Raw genomic sequence first — 25,407 nt, 5'->3', positions numbered from 1 at the left:
CTCTTTTTGAACCATTCCTGTGACACTAGTTAGAGATTCCGATGCTTCACTTCAGGTTTACTGCATCCCTCTGACCTTCTTATTGACGATGAAACACAGAAATTGCATCGGAATTAAATAGAAAAGGCCCAATGCCGACTTGAGTACAAGAAGACTGACTCTTCCTACTGTCTATGCTTTGAACCATTCCTGTGACACTAGTTATAGATTCCGATGCTTCACTTCAGGTTTACTGTATCCCTCTGACCTTCTTATTGACGATGAATCACAGAAATTGCATCGGAATTAAATACAAAAGGCACAATTTCGACTTAAGTACAAGACGACAGACTCTTCTTACTGTCTATGTTTTAACCTTTTCTGTGACACTAGTTACAGATTCCGATGATTCACTTCAGGTTTACTGCATCCCTCTGCCCTTCTTCTTGATGATGGAACACAGAAATTGCATCGGAACTAAATAGAAAAGGCACAATGCAGACTTAAGTACAAGAAGACTGACTCTTCTTACTGTCTATGGTTTGAACCATTCCTGTGACACTAGTTACGGATTCCGATGCATCACTTCAGGTGTACTTGTAAGTAGGCTGTTTAGGTTTTTTCATTGGTAACGCCACCTCTGTATGAAAATCACTGGCTGTGCTGTGGGCAGTCTGTGTCTGCTTTGCATTGTTGTAATACTCGCCATTGTAGTGTTGGGCAGCGGCAGCTGGCTGTGAACAGCGCGTAGCGTTGCGCAGTTGGAGGTGAGCCGTCAGCAGTGGTGAATGTGGGGAGAGAGATGGCGGAGATTTGTAATTTGTCATGAACTGATATATATATTAAGACTTGTGATGATATTAAGGTAAATACATTGTTTGTTCTCTATTAATATCTTTCATTTGCTAACTATCCCTATCAGTAGTTAGTGCCTTCCATAGTTTGAATCTTTTTTTTTAGCTGGCGGTAGTGGCGCTCGCTGTATTGCAGTAGCTTGAGCAGCGAAGATTTTTGTGAGGTAAGTGATTTGTGAGAGGTATAGTTTAATGTTAGTCAGGGCCATTCTTTTGCAGGGATCTTTGATAGTCAGATTGCGTTGCGCTAAAAATATTGTGTGTCAGTTTAAGCACAGTCATGAATAAATAGTACAAAATGGGACGTTTCATATGGCGACCCTGCCAGGATTCGAACCTGGAATCTTCTGATACGCAGTCAGAAGATTCCAGGTACAATTAGTGAAAGTGATCAGCTGTAATTTTCAGGATCCAAAGCATCAAGTAACAAATTTGCTCCGTGGGAATTTTGGAAAATGGCTGTGTCCTCTTCCAAGAAAAAATATTTCAATGCAGGCAGTGTTTATGATGGAAAGAGCTTGTGTTATAAGTGGAATAAACATAGGAAATTGTGGTTCAGCGTTTGTGACAGTTTCTGTATCACATTATGGATCATCAGAATTTGAAACACTTCTGCCATCATCAGTTTTAATGGATCGACAACAGACTAAAAGTGGGTCAGGAAAAACATCTGTGCTGATGTTTTCAAGAGATAAGTTCTGTGAAAATGTGAGAGAAAAGAAATGGGGTATCATAAAAATAACTTGTACACAACCATTTGATACTCATGTTCCATTTGGTTTGAGTTTTATCCACATAATAACATTTGAAAAAGATACTGTCTTTGCTGATACGAGTGGAGAAGAAAACAGGATTATGGCAAAAAGGAACATATACAATAAAGCAAGCATTTCCAGGCCACAGTCAGATGTTATTCAAAAAGTAGCTGCAGCTTCACCACGTTCGCTGGAGCTCATGAAAGCTTGTATGAACCTTCATAATTCCGACAACAGAGAGAAGATATCAGAAACAGTCGATTGTGCTAAAGAAATGCCATTAAGAGAAAATGTTTCCAGAACTGAAAAGCTATCAAATGGTCTGTCTGGTACAGATTCAAGGCGCAGCAATTGCCCAATTTGTTGTGGTTCATATGAGGTAACAGAAATTGAAGCCCATGCAGCACAGTGCACTGGTGTGTCAAACAGCAATTCAGCTATTGAAGAGAATGATGAAGTGATGTGTCCAGTATGCAAGTGTAAATTTAGTTCGGAATATATTGCATCACATGCTGATGCTTGTGCAGAGAAGCGACTTGACAGTACCACAAAAAGTGCAATCTCAAGCCCTCAGGCAGGACGACACAAATCACTGAAATATGTAAATGCATATGAAGAGCAAGGCCAGAAAACACCTCCGAATAAGGAAGAAAAAGACTGCATGGAAATCCACTACTTCCGTGTGCATTTTCTTCTACTGCTCAGACTTTGAGAAAAACACTATATTTTACCGTAATGAATGATCAGGACTGTCTTTATGGACTGTGACAAAATTTTAGCTTTTGACCAACGTTGTATCAATAAGTGTGTGCATTTGATTTCTTTGTTATTGTAATTATGAAAAATTTTTTTCAATTCTGTATTGGCCACTGCCCAATCCTATTTGTAAAAATTTTTGTGGGGAGCATGGGGGCTATGTAAGTAGGCTGTTTAGGTTTTTTCATTGGTAACGCCACCTCTGTATGAAAATCACTGGCTGTGCTGTGGGCAGTCTGTGTCTGCTTTGCATTGTTGTAATACTCGCCATTGTAGTGTTGGGCAGCGGCAGCTGGCTGTGAACAGCGCGTAGCGTTGCGCAGTTGGAGGTGAGCCACCAGCAGTGGTGAATGTGGGGAGAGAGATGGCGGAGATTTGTAATTTGTCATGAACTGATATATATATATTAAGACTTGTGATGATATTAAGGTAAGTACATTGTTTGTTCTCTATTAATATCTTTCATTTGCTAACTATCCCTATCAGTAGTTAGTGCCTTCCATAGTTTGAATCTTTTTTTTTAGCTGGCAGTAGTGGCGCTCGCTGTATAGCAGTAGCTTGAGCAGCGAAGATTTTTGTGAGGTAAGTGATTTGTGAGAGGTATAGTTTAATGTTAGTCAGGGCCATTCTTTTGCAGGGATCTTTGATAGTCAGATTGCGTTGCGCTAAAAATATTGTGTGTCAGTTTAAGCACAGTCATGCAAAATAGTACAAAATAGGACGTTTCATACTGTATCCCTTGGACTTTCTAATTGACGATGAAACACAGAAATTGCATCGGGATTAAATACAAAAGGCACAATGACGACTTAAGTACAAGTAGACTGACTCTTCTTACTGTCTATGTTTTGAACCATTCCTGTGACACTAGTTATAGATTCTGACGCTTCACTTCAGTTTTACTATATACCTCTTACCTTCTTATTGACGATGAAAAACAGAAATTGCATCGGAATTAATTACAAAAGGCACAATGCCGACTTAAGTACAAGAAGACTGACTCTTCGTACTCTCTATGTTTTGAACAATTCCTGTGACACTAGTTATAGATTCCCATGCTTCGCTTCATGTTTACTGTATCCCTGTGACCTTCTTATTGACGACGAAACACAGAAATTGCATCGGAATTAAATAGAAAAAGCAAAATGCCAACTTAAGTACAAGAAGACTGACTCTTCCAACTGTCTATGTTTTGAAAAATTCCTGTGACACTAGTTATAGATTCCGATGCTTCACTTCAGGTTTACTGTATCCCTCTGACATTCTTATTGACGATGAAACACAGAAATTGCATCGGAATTAAATGCAAACGGCACAGTGCCGACTTAAGTACAAGAAGACTGACTCTTCTTACTGACTATGTTTTGAACATTTCCTGTGAGACCAGTTTTGGATTCCGATGCTTCACTATACGTTTACTGTATCCCTTGGACCTTCTTATTGACGATGAAACACAGAAATTGCTTCGGAATTAAATACAAAAGGCACAAAGCCGACTTAAGTATAAGAAGACTGACTCTTCTTACTGACTATGATTTGAACATTTCCTGTGAGACCAGTTTTAGATTCCGATGCCTCACTATATGTTCACCGTATCCCTTGGACCTTCTTATTGACGATGAAACACAGAAATTGCATTGGGATTTAATAAAAAGGCACAATGCCAACTTAAGTACAAGAAGACTGACTCTTCTTACTGACTAAGTTTTGAACCATTACTGTGACACTACTTATAGATTCCGATGCTTCACTTCAGGTTTACTGTATCCCTCTGACCTTCTTATTGACGATGAAACACAGAAATTTCTTCGGAATTACATAAAAAAGGCACAGTGCCGACTTAAGTATAAGAAGACTGACTCTGCCTACTCTCTATGTTTTGAACCATTCCCGTGACTCTAGTTATACATTCCGATGCTTCACTTCAGGTATACTGTATCCCTCTGACCATCATATTGACGATGAAACACAGAAATTGCATCGGAATTAAATACAAAAGGCACAATGCCGACTTACGTAGAAGTAGACTGACTCATCTTACTGTCTAAGTTTTGAACCATTCCCGTGACACTAGTTATAGATTCCGATGCTTCACTTCAGGTTTACTGTATCCCTGGGACCTTCTTATTGACGACGAAACACAGAAATTGCAACGGAATTAAATAGAAAAGGCACAATGCCAACTTAAGTACAAGATGACCGACCCTTCCCGCTGTCTATGTTTGAACCGTTCCTGTGACACTAGTTATAGATTCCGATGCTTCACTTCGGGTTTACTGTATCCCTCTGACCTCCTTATTGACGATGAAACACAGATATTGTATCGGAATTAAATACAAAAGGCACAATGCCGACTTAAGTACCAGAGGACTGACTCTTCTTACTGTCTATCTTTTGAACCATTCCTATGTCACTAGTTATGGATTCCGATGCCTCACTTCAGGTTTACTGCATCCCATGACCCTTCTTATTGACGACGAAACACAGAAATTGCATCGGAATTAAATAGGAAAGGCACAATGCCGACTTAAGTACAAGAAGACTGACTCTTCTTACTGTCTATGTTTTGAACCATTCCTGTGACACTAGTTATAGATTCCGATGCTTCACTTCAGGTTTACTGTATCCCTCTGGCCTTCTTATTGACGATGTAACACAGAAATTGCATCGGAATTAAAAAGAAAAGGCACAATGCCGACTTAAGTACAAGAAGACTGACTCTTCTTACTGTCTATGATTTGAACCATTCCTGTGACACTAGTTATAGATTCCGATGCCTCACTTCAGGTTTACTGTATCCCTCTGACCTTCTTATTGTCGATGAAACACAGAAATTGCATCGGAATTAAATACAAAAGGCACAATGCCGACTTAAGTACATGAGGACTGACTCTTCTTACTGTCTATGTTTTGAACCATTCCTGTGACACTAGTTATAGATTCCGATGCTTCACTTCAGGTTTACTGCATCCCTTGGTCCTTCTTATTGACGACGAAACACAGAAATTGCATCGGAATTAAATAGGAAAGGCACAATGCCGACTTAAGTACAAGAAGACTGACCCTTCCTATTGTCTATGTTTTGAACGATTCCTGTGACACTAGTTATAGATTCTGATGCTTCACTTCAGGTTTACTGTAACCCTGTGACCCTCTTATTGACGATGAAACACAGAAATAGCATCGGAATTAAATAGAAAAGGCACAATGCCGACTTAAGTACAAGAAGACAGACTCTTCTTACTGTCTATGTTTTGAACCATTACTGTGAAACTAGTTATAAATTCCGATGCTTCACTTCAGGTTTACTGTATCCCTTGGATCTTCTTATTGACGACGAAACACAGAATTTGCATCGGAATTAAATAGAAAAGGCACAATGCCGACTTAAGTACAAGAAGACTGACTCTTCCTACTGTCTCTTTTTGAACCAGTCCTGTGACACTAGTTATAGATTCCGATGCTTCACTTCAGGTTTACTGTATCCCTCTGACCTTCTTATTGACGATGAAACACAGAAATTGCATCGGAATTAAATAGAAAAGGCACAATGCCGACTTCAGTACAAGAAGACTGACTCTTCCTACTGTCTATGCTTTGAACCATTACTGTGACACTAGTTATAGATTCAGATGCTTCACTTCAGGTTTACTGTATCCCTCTGATCTTCTTATTGACGATGATACACAGAAATTGCATCGGAATTAAATACAAAAGGCACAATTTCGACTTAAGTACAAGACGACAGACTCTTCTTACTGTATACGTTTTAACCTTTTCTGTGACACTAGTTACAGATTCCGATGATTCACTTCAGGTTTACTGCATCCCTCTGCCCTTCTTCTTGATGATGGAACATAGAAATTGCATCGGAACTAAATAGAAAAGGCACAATGCAGACTTAAGTACAAGAATACAGACTCTTCTTACTGTCTATGATTTGAACCATTCCTGTGACACTAGTTACGGATTCCGATGCATCACTTCAGGTGTACTGTATCCCTTGGACTTTCTAATTGACGATGAAACACAGAAATTGCATCGGGATTAGATACAAAAGGCACAATGACGACTTAAGTACAGGTAGACTGACTCTTCTTACTGTCTATGTTTTGAACCATTCCTGTGACACTAGTTATAGATTCTGATGCTTCACTTCAGTTTTACTATATACCTCTTACCTTCTTATTGACGATGAAACACAGAAATTGCATCGGAATTAATTACAAAAGGCACAATGCCGACTTAAGTACAAGTAGACTGACTCTTCTTACTCTCTATGATTTGAACCATTCCTGTGACACTAGTTATAGATTCCCATGCTTCACTTCAGGTTTCCTGTATCCCTGTGACCTTCTTATTGACGACGAAACACAGAAATTGCATCGGAATTAAATAGAAAAAGCAAAATGCCGACTTAAGTACAAGGAGACTGACTCTACCAACTGTCTATGCTTTGAAAAATTCCTGTGACACTAGTTATAGATTCCGATGCTCCACCTCAGGTTTACTGTATCCCTTGGACCTTCTTATCGACGATGAAACACAGAAATAGCATCGGAATTAAATTCAAAAGGCACAAATCCGATTTAGGTACTAGAAGACTGACTCTTCTTACTGTTTATGTTTTGAACCATTCCAGTGACACTAGTTATAGATTCCGATGCTTCACTTCAGGTTTACTGTATCCCTCTGACATTCTTATTGACGATGAAACACAGAAACACGGAATTAAATGCAAACGGCACAGTGCTGACTTAAGTACAAGAAGACTGACTCTTCTTACTCACTATGTTTTGAACATTTCCTGTGAGACCAGTTTTAGATTCCGATGCTTCACTATACGTTTACTGTATCCCTTGGACCATCTTATTGACGATGAAATACAGAAATTACTTCGGAATTAAATACAAAAGGCACAAAGCCGACTTAAGTATAAGAAGACTGACTCTTCTTACTGACTATGATTTGAACATTTCCTGTGAGACCAGTTTTAGATTCCGATGCCTCACTATATCTTTACCGTATCCCTTGGACCTTCTTATTGACGATGAAACACAGAAATTGCATCGGGATTTAATAAAGAGGCACAATGCCAAGTTAAGTACAAGAAGACTGACTCTTCTTACTGACTAAGTTTTGAACCATTTCTGTGACACTACTTATAGATTCCGATGTTTTACTTCAGGTTTACTGTATCCCTCTGACCTTCTTATTGACGATGAAACACAGAAATTTCTTCGGAATTACATAAAAAAGGCACAGTGCCGACTTAAGTATAAGAAGACTGACTCTTCCTACTCTCTAAGTTTTGAAACATTCCCGTGACTCTAGTTATAGATTCCGATGCTTCACTTCAGGTTTACTGTATCCCTCTGGCCTTCTTATTGACGATGTAACACACAAATTGCATCGGAATTAAAAAGAAAAGGCACAATGCCGACTTAAGTACAAGAAGACTGACTTTTCTTATTGTCTATGTTTTGAACCATTCCTGTGACACTAGTTATAGATTCCGATGCCTCACTTCAGGTTTACTGTATCCCTCTGACCTTCTTATTGTCGATGAAACACAGAAATTGCATCGGAATTAAATACAAAAGGCACAATGCCGACTTAAGTACATGAGGACTGACTCTTCTTACTGTCTATGTTTTGAACCATTCCTGTGACACTAGTTATAGATTCCGATGCTTCACTTCAGGTTTACTGCATCCCTTGGTCCTTCTTATTGACGACGAAACACAGAAATTGCATCGGAATTAAATAGGAAAGGCACAATGCCAACTTAAGTACAAGAAGACTGACCCTTCCTATTGTCTATGTTTTGAACGATTCCTGTGACACTAGTTATAGATTAAGATGCTTCACTTCAGGTTTACTGTAACCCTCTGACCCTCTTATTGACGATGAAACACAGAAATAGCATCGGATTTAAATAGAAAAGGCACAATGCCGACTTAAGTACAAGAAGACAGACTCTTCTTACTGTCTATGTTTTGAACCATTACTGTGAAACTAGTTATAAATTCCGATGCTTCACTTCAGGTTTGCTGTATCCCTTGGAACTTCTTATTGACGACGAAACACAGAATTTGCATCGGAATTAAATAGAAAATGCACAATGCCGACTTAAGTACAAGAAGACTGACTCTTCCTACTGTCTCTTTTTGAACCAGTCCTGTGACACTAGTTAAAGATTCCGATGCTTCACTTCAGGTTTACTGTATCCCTCTGACCTTCTTATTGACGATGAAACACAGAAATTGCATCGGAATTAAATAGAAATGGCACAATGCCGACTGTAGTACAAGAAGACTGACTCTTCCTACTGTCTATGCTTTGAACCATTACTGTGACACTAGTTATAGATTCAGATGCTTCACTTCAGGTTTACTGTATCCCTCTGACCTTCTTATTGACGATGAAACACAGAAATTGCATCGGAATTAAATACAAAAGGCACAATTTCGACTCAAGTACAAGACGACAGACTCTTCTTACTGTATACGTTTTAACCTTTTCTGTGACACTAGTTACAGATTCCGATGATTCACTTCAGGTTTACTGCATCCCTCTGCCCTTCTTCTTGATGATGGAACACAGAAATTGCATCGGAACTAAATAGAAAAGGCACAATGCAGACTTAAGTACAAGAATACTGACTCTTCTTACTGTCTATGGATTGAACCATTCCTGTGACACTAGTTACGGATTCCGATGCATCACTTCAGGTGTACTGTATCCCTTGGACTTTCTAATTGACGATGAAACACAGAAATTGCATCGGGATTAGATACAAAAGGCACAATGACGACTTAAGTACAGGTAGACTGACTCTTCTTACTGTCTATGTTTTGAACCATTCCTGTGACACTAGTTATAGATTCTGATGCTTCACTTCAGTTTTACTATATACCTCTTACCTTCTTATTGACGGAGAAACACAGAAATTGCATCGGAATTAATTACAAAAGGCACAATGCCGACTTAAGTACAAGAAGACTGACTCTTCTTACTCTCTATGCTTTGAACCATTCCTGTGACACTAGTTATAGATTCCCATGCTTCACTTCAGGTTTCCTTTATCCCTGTGACCTTCTTATTGACGACGAAACACAGAAATTGCATCGGAATTAAATAGAAAAAGCAAAATGCCGACTTAAGTACAAGAAGACTGACTCTACCAACTGTCTATGCTTTGAAAAATTCCTGTGACACTAGTTATAGATTCCGATGCTCCACTTCAGGTTTACTGTATCCCTTGGACCTTCTTATCGACGATGAAACACAGAAATAGCATCGGAATTAAATTCAAAAGGCACAAATCCGATTTAGGTACAAGAAGACTGACTCTTCTTACTGTCTATATTTTGAACCATTCCTGTGACACTAGTTATAGATTCCGATGCTTCACTTCAGGTTTACTGTATCCCTCTGACATTCTTATTGACGATGAAACACAGAAATTGCATCGGAATTAAATGCAAACGGCACAGTGCCGACTTAAGTACAAGAAGACTGACTCTTCTTACTGACTATGTTTTGAACATTTCCTGTGAGACCAGTTTTAGATTCCGATGCTTCACTATACGTTTACTGTATCCCTTGGACCTTCTTATTGACGATGAAATACAGAAATTGCTTCGGAATTAAATACAAAAGGCACAAAGCCGACTTAAGTATAAGAAGACTGACTCTTCCTACTCTCTATGTTTTGAACCATTCCCGTGACTCTAGTTATAGATTCCGATGCTTGACTTCAGGTTTACTGTATCCCTCTGACCTTCATATTGACGATGAAACACAGAAATTGCATCAGAATTAAATACAAAAGGCACAATGCCGACTTACGTAGAAGTAGACTGACTCATCTTACTGTCTAAGTTTTGAACCATTCCTGTGACACTAGTTATAGATTCCGATGCTTCACTTCAGGTTTACTGTATCCCTGGGACCTTCTTATTGACGACGAAACACAGATATTGCATCGGAATTAAATAGAAAAGGCACAATGCTAACTTAAGTACAAGATGACCGACTCTTTCCGCTGTCTATGTTTTGAACCGTTCCTGTGACACTAATTATAGATTCCGATGCTTCACTTCAGGTTTACTGTATCCCTCTGACCGTCTTATTGACGATGAAACACAGATATTGTATCGGAATTAAATACAAAAGGCACAATGCCGACTTAAGTACCAGAGGACTGACTCTTCTTACTGTCTATGTTTTGAACCATTCCTGTGTCACTAGTTATGGATTCCGATGCCTCACATCAGGTTTACTGCATCCCATGACCCTTCTTATTGACGAAGAAACACAGAAATTGCATCGGAATTAAATAGGAAAGGCACAATGCCGACTTAAGTACAAGAAGACTGACTCTTCTTACTGTCTATGTTTTGAACCATTCCTGTGATGCTTCACTTCAGGTTTACTGTATCCCTCTGGCCTTCTTATTGACGATGTTACACAGAAATTGCATCGGAATTAAAAAGAAAAGGCACAATGCCGACTTAAGTACATGAGGCCTGACTCTTCTTACTGTCTATGCTTTGAACCATTCCTGTGACACTAGTTATAGATTCCGATGCTTCACTTCAGGTTTACTGCATCCCTTGGACCTTCTTATTGACGACGAAACACAGAAATTGCATCGGGATTAAATAGGAAAGGCACAATGCCGACTTAAGTACAAGAAGACTGACCCTTCCTATTGTCTATGTTTTGAACGATTCCTGTGACACTAGTTATAGATTCCGATGCTTCACTTCAGGTTTACTGTAACCCTCTGACCCTCTTATTGACGATGAAACACAAAAATAGCATCGGAATTAAATAGAAAAGGCACAATGCCGACTTAAGTACAAGACGACAGACTCTTCTTACTGTCTATGTTTTAACCTTTTCTGTGACACTAGTTACAGATTCCGATGATTCACTTCAGGTTTACTGCATCCCTCTGCCCTTCTTCTTGATGATGGAACACAGAAATTGCATCGGAACTAAATAGAAAAGGCACAAAAGACTTAAGTACAAGAAGACTGACTCTTCTTACTGTCTATGATTTGAACCATTCCTGTGAGACTAGTTACGGATTCCGATGCATCACTTCAGGTGTACTGTATCCCTTGGACTTTCTAATTGACGATGAAACACAGAAATTGCATCGGGATTAAATACAAAAGGCACAATGACGACTTAAGTACAAGAAGACTGACTCTTCTTACTAACTATGTTTTGAACCGTTCCTGTGACACTAGTTATAGATTCCGATGCTTTACTTCACGTTTACTGTTTCCCTTGGACCTTCTTATTGACGATGAAACACAGAAATTGCATCGGAATTAAATACATGAGGCACCTTGCCGACTGAAGTACAAGAAGAATGACTCTTACTACTGTCTATGTTTTGAACCATTCCTGTGAGACTAGTTATAGATTCCGATGCTTCACTTCAGGTTTACTGTATCCCTGGGACCTTCTTATTGACGACGAAACACAGAAATTGCATCGGAATTAAATAGAAAAGGCACAATGCTAACTTAAGTACAAGATGAATGACTCTTCCCGCTGTCTATGTTTTGAACCGTTCCTGTGACACTAGTTATAGATTCCGATGCTTCACTTCAGGTTTACTGTATCCCTCTGACCTTCTTATTGACGATGAAACACAGATATTGCATCGGAATTAAATACAAAAGGCACAATGCCGACTTAAGTACAAGAGGACTGACTCTTCTTACTCTCTATGTTTTGAACCATTCCTGTGACACTAGTTATGGATTCCGTTTCCTCACTTCAGGTTTACTGCATCCCATGACCCTTCTTATTGACGATGAAACTTAGAAATTGCATCGAAATTAAATAGAAAAGGCACAATGCAGACTTAAGTACAAGAAGACTCACTCTTCTTACTGACTATGTTTGAACCATTCCTGTGACACTAGTTATAGATTCCGATGCTTCACTTCAGGTTTACTGTATCCCTTGGACCTTCTTATTGACGATGAAACATAGAAATTGCATCGGGATTTATTAAAAAGGCACAATGCCAACTTAAGTACAAGAAGACTGACTCTTCTTACTGACTAAGTTTTGAACCATTACTGTGACACTACTTATAGATTCCGATGCTTCACTTCAGGTTTACTGTATCCCTCTGACCTTTTTATTGACGATGAAACACACAAATTTCTTCGGAATTACATAAAAAAGGCACAGTGCCGACTTAAGTATAACAAGACTGACTCTTCCTACTCTCTATGTTTTGAACCATTCCCGTGACTCTAGTTATAGATTTCGATGCTTCACTTCAGGTTTACTGTATCCCTCTGACTCTCTTATTGACGATGAAACACAGATATTGTATCGGAATTAAATACAAAGGGCACAATGCCGACTTAAGTACCAGAGGACTGACTCTTCTTACTGTCTATGTTTTGAACCATTCCTGTGTCACTAGTTATGGATTCCGATGCCTCACTTCAGGTTTACTGCATCCCATGACCCTGCTTATTGACGACGAAACACAGAAATTGCATCGGAATTAAATAGGAAAGGCACAATGCCGACTTAAGTACAAGAAGACTGACCGTTCTTACTGTCTATGTTTCGAACCATTCCTGTGATGCTTCACTTCAGGTTTACTGTATCTCTCTGGCCTTCTTATTGACGATGTAACACAGAAATTGCATCGGAATTAAAAAGAAAAGGCACAAAGCCGACTTAAGTACAAGAAGACTGACTCTTATTACTGTCTATGTTTTGAACCATTCCTGTGACACTAGTTATAGATTCCGATGCCTCACTTCAGGTTTACTGTATCCCTCTGACCTTATTATTGTCGATGAAACAAAGAAATTGCATCGGAATTAAATACAAAAGGCACAATGCCGACTTAAGTACACGAGGCCTGACTCTTCTTACTGTCTATGTTTTGAACCATTCCTGTGACACTAGTTATAGATTCCGATGCTTCACTTCAGGTTTACTGTAACCCTCTGACCCTCTTATTGACGATGAAATACAGAAATAGCATCGGAATTAAATAGAAAAGGCACAATGCAGACTTAAGTACAAGAAGACCCACTCTTCTTACTGACTATGTTTGAACCAATCCTGTGACACTAGTTATAGATTCCGATGCTTCACTTCAGGTTTACTGTATCCCTTGGACCATCTTATTGACGATGAAACATGGAAATTGCATCGGGATTTAATAAAAGGGCACAATGCCAACTTAAGTACAAGAAGACTGACTCTTCATACTGACTAAGTTTTGAACCATTACTGTGACACTACTTATAGATTCCGATGCTTCACTTCAGGTTTACTGTATCCCTCTGACCTTCTTATTGACGATGAAACATTCAAATTTCTTCGGAATTACATAAAAAAGGCACAGTGCCGACTTAAGTATAACAAGACTGACTCTTCCTACTCTCTATGCTTTGAACCATTCACGTGACTCTAGTTATAGATTTCGATGCTTCACTTCAGGTTTACTGTATCCATCTGACCTTCATATTGACGATGAAACACAGAAACTGCATCGGAATTAAATACAAAAGGCACAATGCCGACTTACGTACAAGAAGACTGACTCATCTTCCTGTCTAAGTTTTGAACCATTCCTGTGAGACTAGTTATAGATTCCGATGCTTCACTTCAGGTTTACTGCATCCCTCTGCCCTTCTTCTTGATGATGGATCACAGAAATTGCATCGGAAGTAAATAGAAAAGGCACAATGCAGACTTAAGTACAAGAAGACTGACTCTTCATACTGTCTATGATTTGATCCATTCCTGTGACACTAGTTACGGATTCCGATGCAACACTTCAGGTGTACTGTATCCCTTGGACTTTCTTATTGACGATGAAACACAGAAATTGCATCGGGATTAAATACAAAAGGCACAATGACAACTTAAGTACAAGTAGACTGACTCTTCTTACTGTCTATGTTTTGAACCATTCCTGTGACACTAGTTATAGATTCTGATGTTTCACTTCAGTTTTACTATATACCTCTTACCCTCTTATTGACGATGAAACTCAGAAATTGCATCGGAATTAATTACAAAAGGCACAATGCCGGCTTAAGTACAAGAAGACGGAATCTTCCTACTGTCTATGTTTTGAACCGTCCCTGTGACACTAGTTAGAGATTCCGATGCTTCACTTCAGGTGTACTGTATCCTCTCTGACCTTCGTATTGACGATGAAACACAGGAATTGCATCGGAATTAAATAGAATAGGCACAATGCCGACTTAAGTACAAGAAGACTGACTCTTCTTACTAACTATGTTTTGAACCGTTCCTGTGACACTAGTTATAGATTCCGATGCTTTACTTCACGTTTACTGTTTCCCTTGGACCTTCTTATTGACGATGAAACACAGAAATTGCATCGGAATTAAATACATGAGGCACCTTGCCAACTTAAGTACAAGAAGAATGACTCTTACTACTGTCTATGTTTTGAACCATTCCTGTGACACTACTTATACATTCTGATGCTTCACTTCAGGTTTACTGTATCCCTCTGACCTTCTTATTGACGATGAAACACAGAAATTGCATCGGAATTAAATAGAAAAGGCACAATGCCGACTTAAGTACTAGAAGAATGACTCTTCCTACTGTCTATGGTTTGAACCATTCTTCTGACACTAGTTATAGATTCCGATGCTTCACTTCAGGTTTACTATATCCCTCTGAACATCTTATTGACGGTGAAACACAGAAATTGCATCGGAAATAAATACAAAAGTCACAATGCCGACTTGAATACAAAAGACTGACTCTTCTTACTGACTATGTTTGAACCATTCCTGTGACACTAGTTATAGATTCCGAAGCTTCACTTCAGGTTTACTGTATCCCTTGGACCTTCTTATTGACGATGAAACATAGAAATTGCATCGGGATTTAATAAAAAGGCACAATGCCAACTTAAGTACAAGAAGACTGACTCTTCTTACTGACTAAGTTTTGAACCATTACTGTGACACTACTTATAGATTCCGATGCTTCACTTCAGGTTTACTGTATCCCTCTGACCTTCTTATTGACGATGAAACACAGAAATTGCATCGGAATTAAATACAAAAGGCACAATTTCGACTTTAGTACAAGACGACAGACTCTTCTTACTGTCTATGTTTTAACCTTTTCTGTGACACTAGTTACAGATTCCGATGTTTCACTTCAGGTTTACTGCATCCCTCTGCCCTTCTTCTTGATGATGGAACACAGAAATTGCATCGGAACTAAATAGAAAAGGCACAATGCAGACTTAAGTACAAGAAGACTGACTCCTCTTACTGTCTATGATTTGAACCATTCCTGTGACACTAGTTACGGATTCCGATGCATCACTTCAGGTGTACTGTATCCCTTGGACTTTCTTATTGACGATGAAACACAGAAATTGCATCGGGATTAAATACAAAGGGCACAATGACGACTTAAGTACAAGTAGACTGACTCTTCTTACTGTCTATGTTTTGAACCATTCCTGTGACACTAGTTATAGATTCTGATGCTTCACTTCAGTTTTACTATATACCTCTTACATTCTTATTGACGATGAAACACAGAAATTGCATCGGAATTAATTACAAAAGGCACAATGCCGTCTTAAGTACAAGAAGACGGACTCTTCCTACTGTCTATGCTTTGAACCATCCCTGTGACACTAGTTAGAGATTCCGATGCTTCACTTCAGGTGTACTGTATCCTCTCTGACCTTCTTATTGACGATGAAACACAGAAATTGCATCGGAATGAAATAGAATAGGCACAATGCCGACTTAAGTACAAGAAGACTGACTCTTCTTACTAACTATGTTTTGAACCATTCCTGTGACACTAGTTATAGATTCCGATGCTTTACTTCACGTTTACTGTTTCCCTTGGACCTTCTTATTGACGATGAAACACAGAAATTGCATCGGAATTAAATACATAAGGCACCTCGCCGACTTAAGTACAAGAAGAATGACTCTTACTACTGTCTATGTTTTGAACCATTCGTGTGACACTACTTATACATTCTGATGCTTCACTTCAAGTTTACGGTATCCCTCTGACCTTCTTATTGACGATGAAACTTAGAAATTGCATCGGAATTAAATAGAAAAGGCACAATGCCGACTTAAGTACTAGAAGAATGACTCTTCCTACTGTCTATGTTTTGAACCATTCTTCTGACAGTAGTTATAGATTCCGATGCATCACTTCAGGTTTACTATATCCCTCTGAACATCTTATTGACGATGAAACACAGAAATTGCATCGGAAATAAATACAAAAGCCACAATGCCGACTTAAATACAAAAGACTGACTCTTCCAACTGTCTATGTTTTGAACCTTTCCTGTGACCCTAGTTATACATTCTGATGCCTCACCTCAGGTTTAATGTATCCCTCTGACCTTCTTATTGACGATGAAACCTAGAAATTGCATCGGAATTAAATAGAAAAGGCACAATGCAGACTTAAGTACAAGAAGACTCACTCTTCTTACTGACTATGTTTGAACCATTCCTGTGACACTAGTTATAGATTCCGATGCTTCACTTCAGGTTTACTGTAACCCTTGGACCTTCTTATTGACGATGAAACATAGAAATTGCATCGAGATTTAATAAAAAGGCGCAATGCCAACTTAAGTACAAGAAGACTGACTCTTCTTACTGACTAAGTTTTGAACCATTACTGTGACACTACTTATAGATTCCGATGCTTCACTTCAGGTTTACTGTATCCCTCTGACCACCTTATTGACGATGAAACACAGAAATTTCTTCGGAATTACAAAAAAAAGGCACAGTGCCGACTTAAGTATAACAAGACTGTCTCTTCCTACTCTCTATGTTTTGAACCATTCCCGTGACTCTAGTTATAGATTCCGATGCTTCACTTCAGGTTCACTGTATCCCTCTGACCTTCATATTGACGATGAAACACAGAAACTGCATCGGAATTAAATACAAAAGGCACAATGCCGACTTACGTACAAGAAGACTGACTCATCTTACTGTCTAAGTTTTGAACCATTCCTGTGAGACTAGTTATAGATTCCGATGCTTCACTTCAGGTTTACTGTATCCCTGGGACCTTCTTATTGACGACGAAACACAGAAATTGCATCGGAATTAAATAGAAAAGGCACAATGCTAACTTAAGTACAAGATGACCGACTCTTCCCGCTGTCTATGTTTTGAACCGTTCCTGTGACACTAGTTATAGATTCCGATGCTTCACTTCAGGTTTACTGTATCCCTCAGACCTTCTTATTGACGATGAAACACAGAAATTGCATCGGAATTAAATACAAAAGGCACAATTTCGACTTAAGTACAAGACGACAGACTCGTCTTACTGTCTATGTTTTAACCTTTTCTGTGACACTAGTTACAGATTCCGATGTTTCACTTCAGGTTTACTGCATCCTTCTGCCCTTCTTCTTGATGATGGAACACAAAAATTGCATCGGAACTAAATAGAAAAGGCACAATGCAGACTTAAGTACAAGAAGACTGACTCTTCTTACTGTCTATGATTTGTACCATTCCTGTGACACTAGTTACGGATTCCGATGCATCACTTCAGGTGTACTGTATCCCTTGGACTTTCTTATTGACGATGAAACACAGAAATTGCATCGGGATTAAATACAAAAGGCACAATGACGACTTAAGTACAAGTAGACTGACTCTTCTTACTGTCTATGTTTTGAACCATACCTGTGACACTAGTTATAGATTCTGATGCTTCACTTCAGTTTTGCTATATACCTCTTACATTCTTATTGACGATGAAACACAGAAATTGCATCGGAATTAATTACATAAGGCACCTCGCCGACTTAAGTACAAGAAGAATGACTCTTACTACTGTCTATGATTTGAACCTTTCCTGTGACCCTAGTTATACATTCCGATGCCTCACCTCAGGTTTAATGTATCCCTCTGACCTTCTTATTGACGATGAAACTTAGAAATTGCATCGGAATTAAATAGAAAAGGCACAATGCAGACTTAAGTACAAGAAGACACACTCCTCTTACTGACTATGTTTGAACCATTCCTGTGACACTAGTTATAGATTCCGATGCTTCACTTCAGGTTTACTGTATCCCTTGGACCTTCTTATTGACGATGAAACATAGAAATTGCATCGGGATTTAATAAAAAGGCACAATTCCAACTTAAGTACAAGAAGACTGACTCTTCTTACTGACTAAGTTTTGAACCATTACTGTGACACTACTTATAGATTCCGATGCTTCACTTCAGGTTTACTGTATCCCTCTGACCACCTTATTGACGATGAAACACACAATTTTCTTCGGAATTACATAAAAAAGGCACAGTGCCGACTTAAGTATAACAAGACTGACTCTTCCTACTCTCTATGTTCTGAACCATTCCCGGGACTCTAGTTATAGATTCCGATGCTTCACTTCAGGTTTACTGTATCCCTCCGACCTTCATATTGACGATGAAACACAGAAACTGCATCGGAATTAAATACAAAAGGCACAATGCCGACTTACGTACAAGAAGACTGACTCATCTTACTGTCTAAGTTTTGAACCATTCCTGTGAGACTAGTTATAGATTCCGATGCTTCACTTCAGGTTTACTGTATCCCTGGGACCTTCTTATTGACGACGAAACACAGAAATTGCATCGGAATTAAATAGAAAAGGCACAATGCTAACTTAAGTACAAGATGACCGACTCTTCCCGCTGTCTATGTTTTGAACCGTTCCTGTGACACTAGTTATAGATTCCGATGCTTCACTTCAGGTATACTGTATCCCTCTGACCTTCTTATTGACGATGAAACACAGATATTGCATCGGAATTAAATACAAAAGGCACAATGCCGACTTAAGTACAAGAGGACTGACTCTTCTTACTGTCTATGTTTTGAACCATTCCTGTGACACTAGTTATGGATTCCGATGCCTCACTTCTGGTTTAATGCATCCCATGACCCTTCTTAGTGAAGACGAAACACAGAAATTGCATCGGTATTAAGTAGGAAAGGCACAATACCGGCTTAAGTACAAGAAGACTTACTCTTCTTACTGTCTATGTTCTTAACCATTCCTGTGACACTAGTTATAGATTCGGATGCTTCACTTCAGGTTTACTATATCCCTCTGGCCTTCATATTGACGATGTAACACAGAAATTGCATCGGAATTAAAAAGAAATGGCCCAATGCCGACTTAAGTACAAGAAGACTGACTCTTCTTACTGTCTATGTTTTAACCATTCCTGTGACACTAGTTATAGATTCCGATGCTTTACTTCAGGTTTACTGTATCCCTTGGACCTTCTTATTGACGACGAAACACAGAATTGGCACCGGAATTAAATAGAAAAGTACAATGCCGACTTAAGTAAAAGAGGACTGACTCTTCTTATTGTCTTTGATTTGAACCATTCCGGTGACAATACTTATAGTTTCCGATGCTTCATTTCAGGTTTACTGTATCTGTTGGACCTTCTTATTGACGATGAAACACTGAAATTGCATCGAAATTAAATACAAATGCACAATTTCCACTTAAGTACAAGACGACAGACTCTTCTTACTGTCTATGTTTTAACCTTTTCTGTGACACTAGTTACAGATTCCGATGTTTCACTTGAGGTTTCCTGCATCCCTCTGCCCTTCGTCTTGATGATGGAACACAGAAATTGCATCGGAACTAAATAGAAAAGGCACAATGCAGACTTAAGTACAAGAAGACTGACTCTTCTTACTGTCTATGATTTGAACCATTCCTGTGACACTAGTTACGGATTCCGATGCATCACTTCAGGTGTACTGTATCCCTTGGACTTTCATATTGTCGATGAAACACAGAAATTGCATCGGGATTAAATACAAAAGGCACAATGACGACTTAAGTACAAGTAGACTGACTCTTCTTACTTTCTATGTTTTGAACCATTCCTGTGACACTAGTTATAGATTCCGATGCTTCACTTCAGGTTTACTGTATCCCTCTGACTTTCTTATTGACGATGATACACAGAAATTTCTTCGGAATTACATAAAAAAGGCACAGTGCCGACTTAAGTATAAGAAGACTGACTCTTCCTACTCTCTATGTTTTGAACCATTCCCGTGACTAGTTATAGATTCCGATGCTTTACTTCAGGTTTACTGTATCCCTCTGACCTTCATATTGACGATGAAACACAGATACTGCATCGGAATTAAATACAAAAGGCACAATGCCGACTTACGTACAAGAAGACTGACTCATCTTACTGTCTAAGTTTTGAACCATTCCTGTGACACTAGTTATAGATTCCGATGCTTCACTTCAGGTTTACTGTATCCCTTGGAGCTTCTTATTGACGATGAAACATAGAAATTGCATCGGGATTTAATAAATGGCACAATGCCAACTTAAGTACAAGAAGACTGACTCTTGTTATTGACTAAGTTTTGAACCATTACTGTGACACTACTTATAGATTCCGATGCTTTACTTCAGGTTTACTGTATCCCTCTGACCTTCTTATTGACGATGAAACACAGAAATTTCTTCGGAATTACATAAAAAAGGCACAGTGCAGACTTAAGTATAACAAGATTGACTCTTCCTACTCTCTATGTTTTGAAGCATTCCCGTGACTCTAGTTATAGATTCCGATGCTTCACTTCAGGTTTACTGTATCCCTCTGACCTTCATATTGATGATGAAACACAGAAACTGCATCGGAATTAAATACAAAAGGCACAATGCCGACTTACGTACAAGAAGACTGACTCATCTTTCTGTCTAAGTTTTGAACCATTCCTGCGAGACTAGTTATAGATTCGGATGCTTCACTTCAGGTTTACTGTATCCCTGGGACCCTCTTATTGACGACGAAACACCGAAATTGCATCGGAATTAAATAGAAAAGACACAATGCTAACTTAAGTACAAGACGACCGTCTCTTCCCGCTGTCTATGTTTTGAACCGTTCCTGTGACACTAGTTATAGATTTCGATGCTTCACTTCAGGTTTACTGTATCCCTCTGACCTTCTTATTGACGATGAAACACAGATATTGCATCGGAATTAAATACAAAAGGCACAATGCCGACTTAAGTACAAGAGGACTGACTCTTCTTACTGTCTATGTTTTGAACCATTCCTGTGACACTAGTTATGGATTCCGATGCCTCACTTCAGGTTTACTGCATCCCATGACCCTTCTTATTGACGACGAAACACAGAAATTGCTTCGGAATTAAATAGGAAAGGCACAATACCGACTTAGGTACAAGAAGACTGACTCTTCTTACTGTCTATGTTTTGAACCATTCCTGTGACACTAGTTATAGATTCCGGTGCTTCACTTCAGGTTTACTGTATCCCTCTGGCTTTCTTATTGACGATGTAACACAGAAATTGCATCGGAATTCAAAACAAAAGGCCCAATGCCGACTTAAGTACAAGAAGACTGACTCTTCTTACTGTCTATGTTTTAACCATTCCTGTGACACTAGTTATAGATTCCGATGCTTTACTTCAGGTTTACTGTATCCCTTGGACCTTCTTATTGACGACGAAACACAGACTTGGCACCGGAACTAAATAGAAAAGCACAATGCCGACTTAAGTACAAGAAGACTGACTCTTCTTACTGTCTATGATTTGAACCCTTCCGGTGACACTAGTTATAGTTTCCGATGCTTCACTTCAGGTTTACTGTATCTGTTGGACCTTCTTAATGACGATGAAACACAGAAATTGCATCGGAATTAAATACAAAAGGCACAATGCCGACTAAAGTACAAGAAGACTGATTCTTCGTACTGTCTATGTTTTGAACCTCTCCTGTGACACTACTTATAGATTCCGAAGCTTCACTTCAGGTTTACTGTATCCTTTGGAGCTTCTTTTTGACGATAAAACACAGAATTTGCATCGGAATTAAATACAAAAGGCACAATGCCGACTTAGGTAAAAGAAGACTGATTCTTCTTACTGTCTATGTTTTGAGCAATTCCTGTGACACTTGTTATAGATTCCGATGCTTCACTTCAGGTTTACTGTATCCCTTGGACCTTCTTATCGACGTTGAAACACAGAAATAGCATCGGAATTAAATACAAAAGGCACAATGCCGACTTAAGTGCAAGATGACTGGCGCTTCTTACTCTCTATGTTTTGAACCTTTCCTGTGAGACCGGTTTTAGATTCCGATGCTTCACTTCAGGTTTACTGTATCCCTCTGACCATCTTATTGACGATGAAACACAGAAATTGCATTGGAATTAAATACAAAATGCACAATGCCGACTCAATTACAAGATGGCTGGACCTTCATACTCTCTGTGTTTTGAACCATTCCTGTGAGACCGGTTTTAGATTCCGGTGCTTCACTTCAGGTTTACTGCATCCCTTGGACCTTCTTATTGACGACGAAACCCAGAAATTGCATCGGAATTAAATACAAAAGGCACAATGCCGACTTATGTACAAGAAGACTGACTCTTCCAACTGTCTATGTTTGAACCATTCCTGTGATAGTTGTTATAGATTCCGATGCTTCACTTCAGGTTTACTGTATCCCTCTGACACTCTTATTGACGATGAAACACAGAAATTACATCGGAATTAAATGGAAAAGGCACAATGCCGACTTAAGTACAAGAAGACTGACTCTTCCTAGTGTCTATGTTTGAACCGTTCCTGTGACACTAGTTATAGATTCCGATGCTTCACTCCAGGTTTACTGTATCCCTCTGAGTTTCTTATTGTCGATGAAACACAGAAATTGCATCGGAAATAAATAGAAAAGGCATAATGCCGTATTAAGCACAAGAAGACTGACTCTTCTTACAGTCTATCTTTTGAAAAATTCCTGTAACAATAGTTATAGATTCCGATGCTCCATTTCAAATTTACTGTATCCCTCTGACCTTCTTATTGACGATGAAACACAGTAATTGCATCGGAATTAAATACAAAAGGCACAATTCCCACTTAAGTACAAGAAGACTGACTCTTCTTACTGTCTATGTTTTGAACCATTCCTGTGACACTAGTTATAGATTCCGATGCTTCATTTCAGATTTACTGTATCCTTTGGACCTTCTTATTGACGATGAAACACAGAAGTTGCATCGGAATTAAATAGAAAAGGCGTATTGCCGACTTAAGTACAAGATGACTGGCTCTTATTACTCTCTATGTTTTGAACCTTTCCTGTGAGACCGGTTTTAGATTCCGATGCTTCACTTCAGGTTTACTGTATCCCGTGGAACTTCTTATTGACGACGAAACACAGAAATCGCATCGGAATTAAGTAGAAAAGGCACAATGTCGACTTAAGTATAAGAAGACTGACTCTTCTTACTGACTATGATTTGAACATTTCCTGTGAGACCAGTTTTAGATTCCGATGCTTCACTATATGTTTACTGTATCCGTTGGACCTTCTTATTGACGATGAATTACAGAAATTGCATCGGAATTAAATACAAAAGGCACAAGGCCGACATAAGTACAAGAAGACTGACTCTTCTTACGGTCCATGTTTTGAACCATTCCTGTGACACTAGTTATAGATTCCGATGCTTCACTTCAGGTTTACTGTATCCCTTGGACCATCTTATTGACGATGACACACAGAAATTGCATCGGAATTAAATGGAAAAGGCACAATGCCGACTTAAGTACAAGAAGACTGACACTTCCTAGTGTCTATGTTTGAACCGTTCCTGTGACACTAGTTATAGATTCCGATGCTTCACTCCAGGTTTACTGTATCCCTCTGACATTCTTATTGTCGATGAAACACAGAAATTGCATCGGAAATAAATAGAAAAGGCACAATGCCGTATTGAGCACAAGAAGACTGACTCTTCTTACAGTCTATGTTTTGAAATATTCCTGTAACAATAGTTATAGATTCCGATGCTCCACTTCAAATTTACTGTATCCCTCTGACCTTATTGACGATGAAACACAGGAATTGCATCGGAATTAAATACAAAAGGCTCAATTCCCACTCAAGTACAAGAAGACTGACTCTTCTTACTGCCTATGTTTCGAACCATTCCTGTGACACTAGTTATAGATTCCGATGCTTTACTTCAGGTTTCCTGTATCCCTTGGACCTTCTTATCGACGATGAAACACAGAAATTGCATCGGAATTAAATACAAAAGGCACAATGCCGACTTAAGTACAAGAAGACTGACTCTTCTTAATGTCTATGATTTGAACCATTCCTGTGACACTAGTTATAGATTCCGATGATTCACTTCAGGTTTACTGTATCCCTTGGATCCTGTTATTGACGATGAAACACAGAAATTGCATCGAAATTTAATACAAAAGGCACAATGCCGACTTAAGTACAAGAAGGCTTACTCTTCCTACTGACTATGTTTTGAACCATTCCTGTGACTCTAGTTATAGATTTCGATGCTTCACTTCACGTTTACGGTATCCCTCTGACCTTCGTATTGAGGATGAAACACAGAAATTGCATCGGAATTAAATACAAAAGGCAGAATGCCGACTTAAGTACAAAAAGACTGACTCTTCTTACTGTCTATGTTTTTAACCATTCCTGTGACACTAGTTATAGATTCCGATGCTTCACTTAAGGTTTACTGTTTCCCTCTGACATTCTTATTGACGATGAAACACAGAAATAGCATCGGAATTAAATGCAAACGGCACAGTGCCGACTTAAGTACGAGAAGACTGACTCTTCTTACTGACTATGATTTGATCATTTCCTGTGAGACCAGTTTTAGATTCCGATGCTTCACTATACGTTTACTGTATCCCTTGGACCTTCTTATTGACGATGAAACACAGAAATTGCTTCGGAATTAAATACAAAAGGCACAAAGCCGACTTAAGTATAAGAAGACTGACTGTTCTTACTGACTATGATTTGATCATTTCCTGTGAGACCAGTTTTAGATTCCGATGCCTCACTATATGTTTACCGTATCCCTTGGACCTTCTTGTTGACGATGAAACACAGAAATTGCATCGGAA

Source organism: Schistocerca piceifrons, unplaced genomic scaffold (genome assembly GCF_021461385.2).
Source record: "Schistocerca piceifrons isolate TAMUIC-IGC-003096 unplaced genomic scaffold, iqSchPice1.1 HiC_scaffold_1544, whole genome shotgun sequence".
In the NCBI taxonomy this organism is placed as follows: domain Eukaryota; kingdom Metazoa; phylum Arthropoda; class Insecta; order Orthoptera; family Acrididae; genus Schistocerca; species Schistocerca piceifrons.
This window is presented reverse-complemented; position numbering follows the sequence as displayed.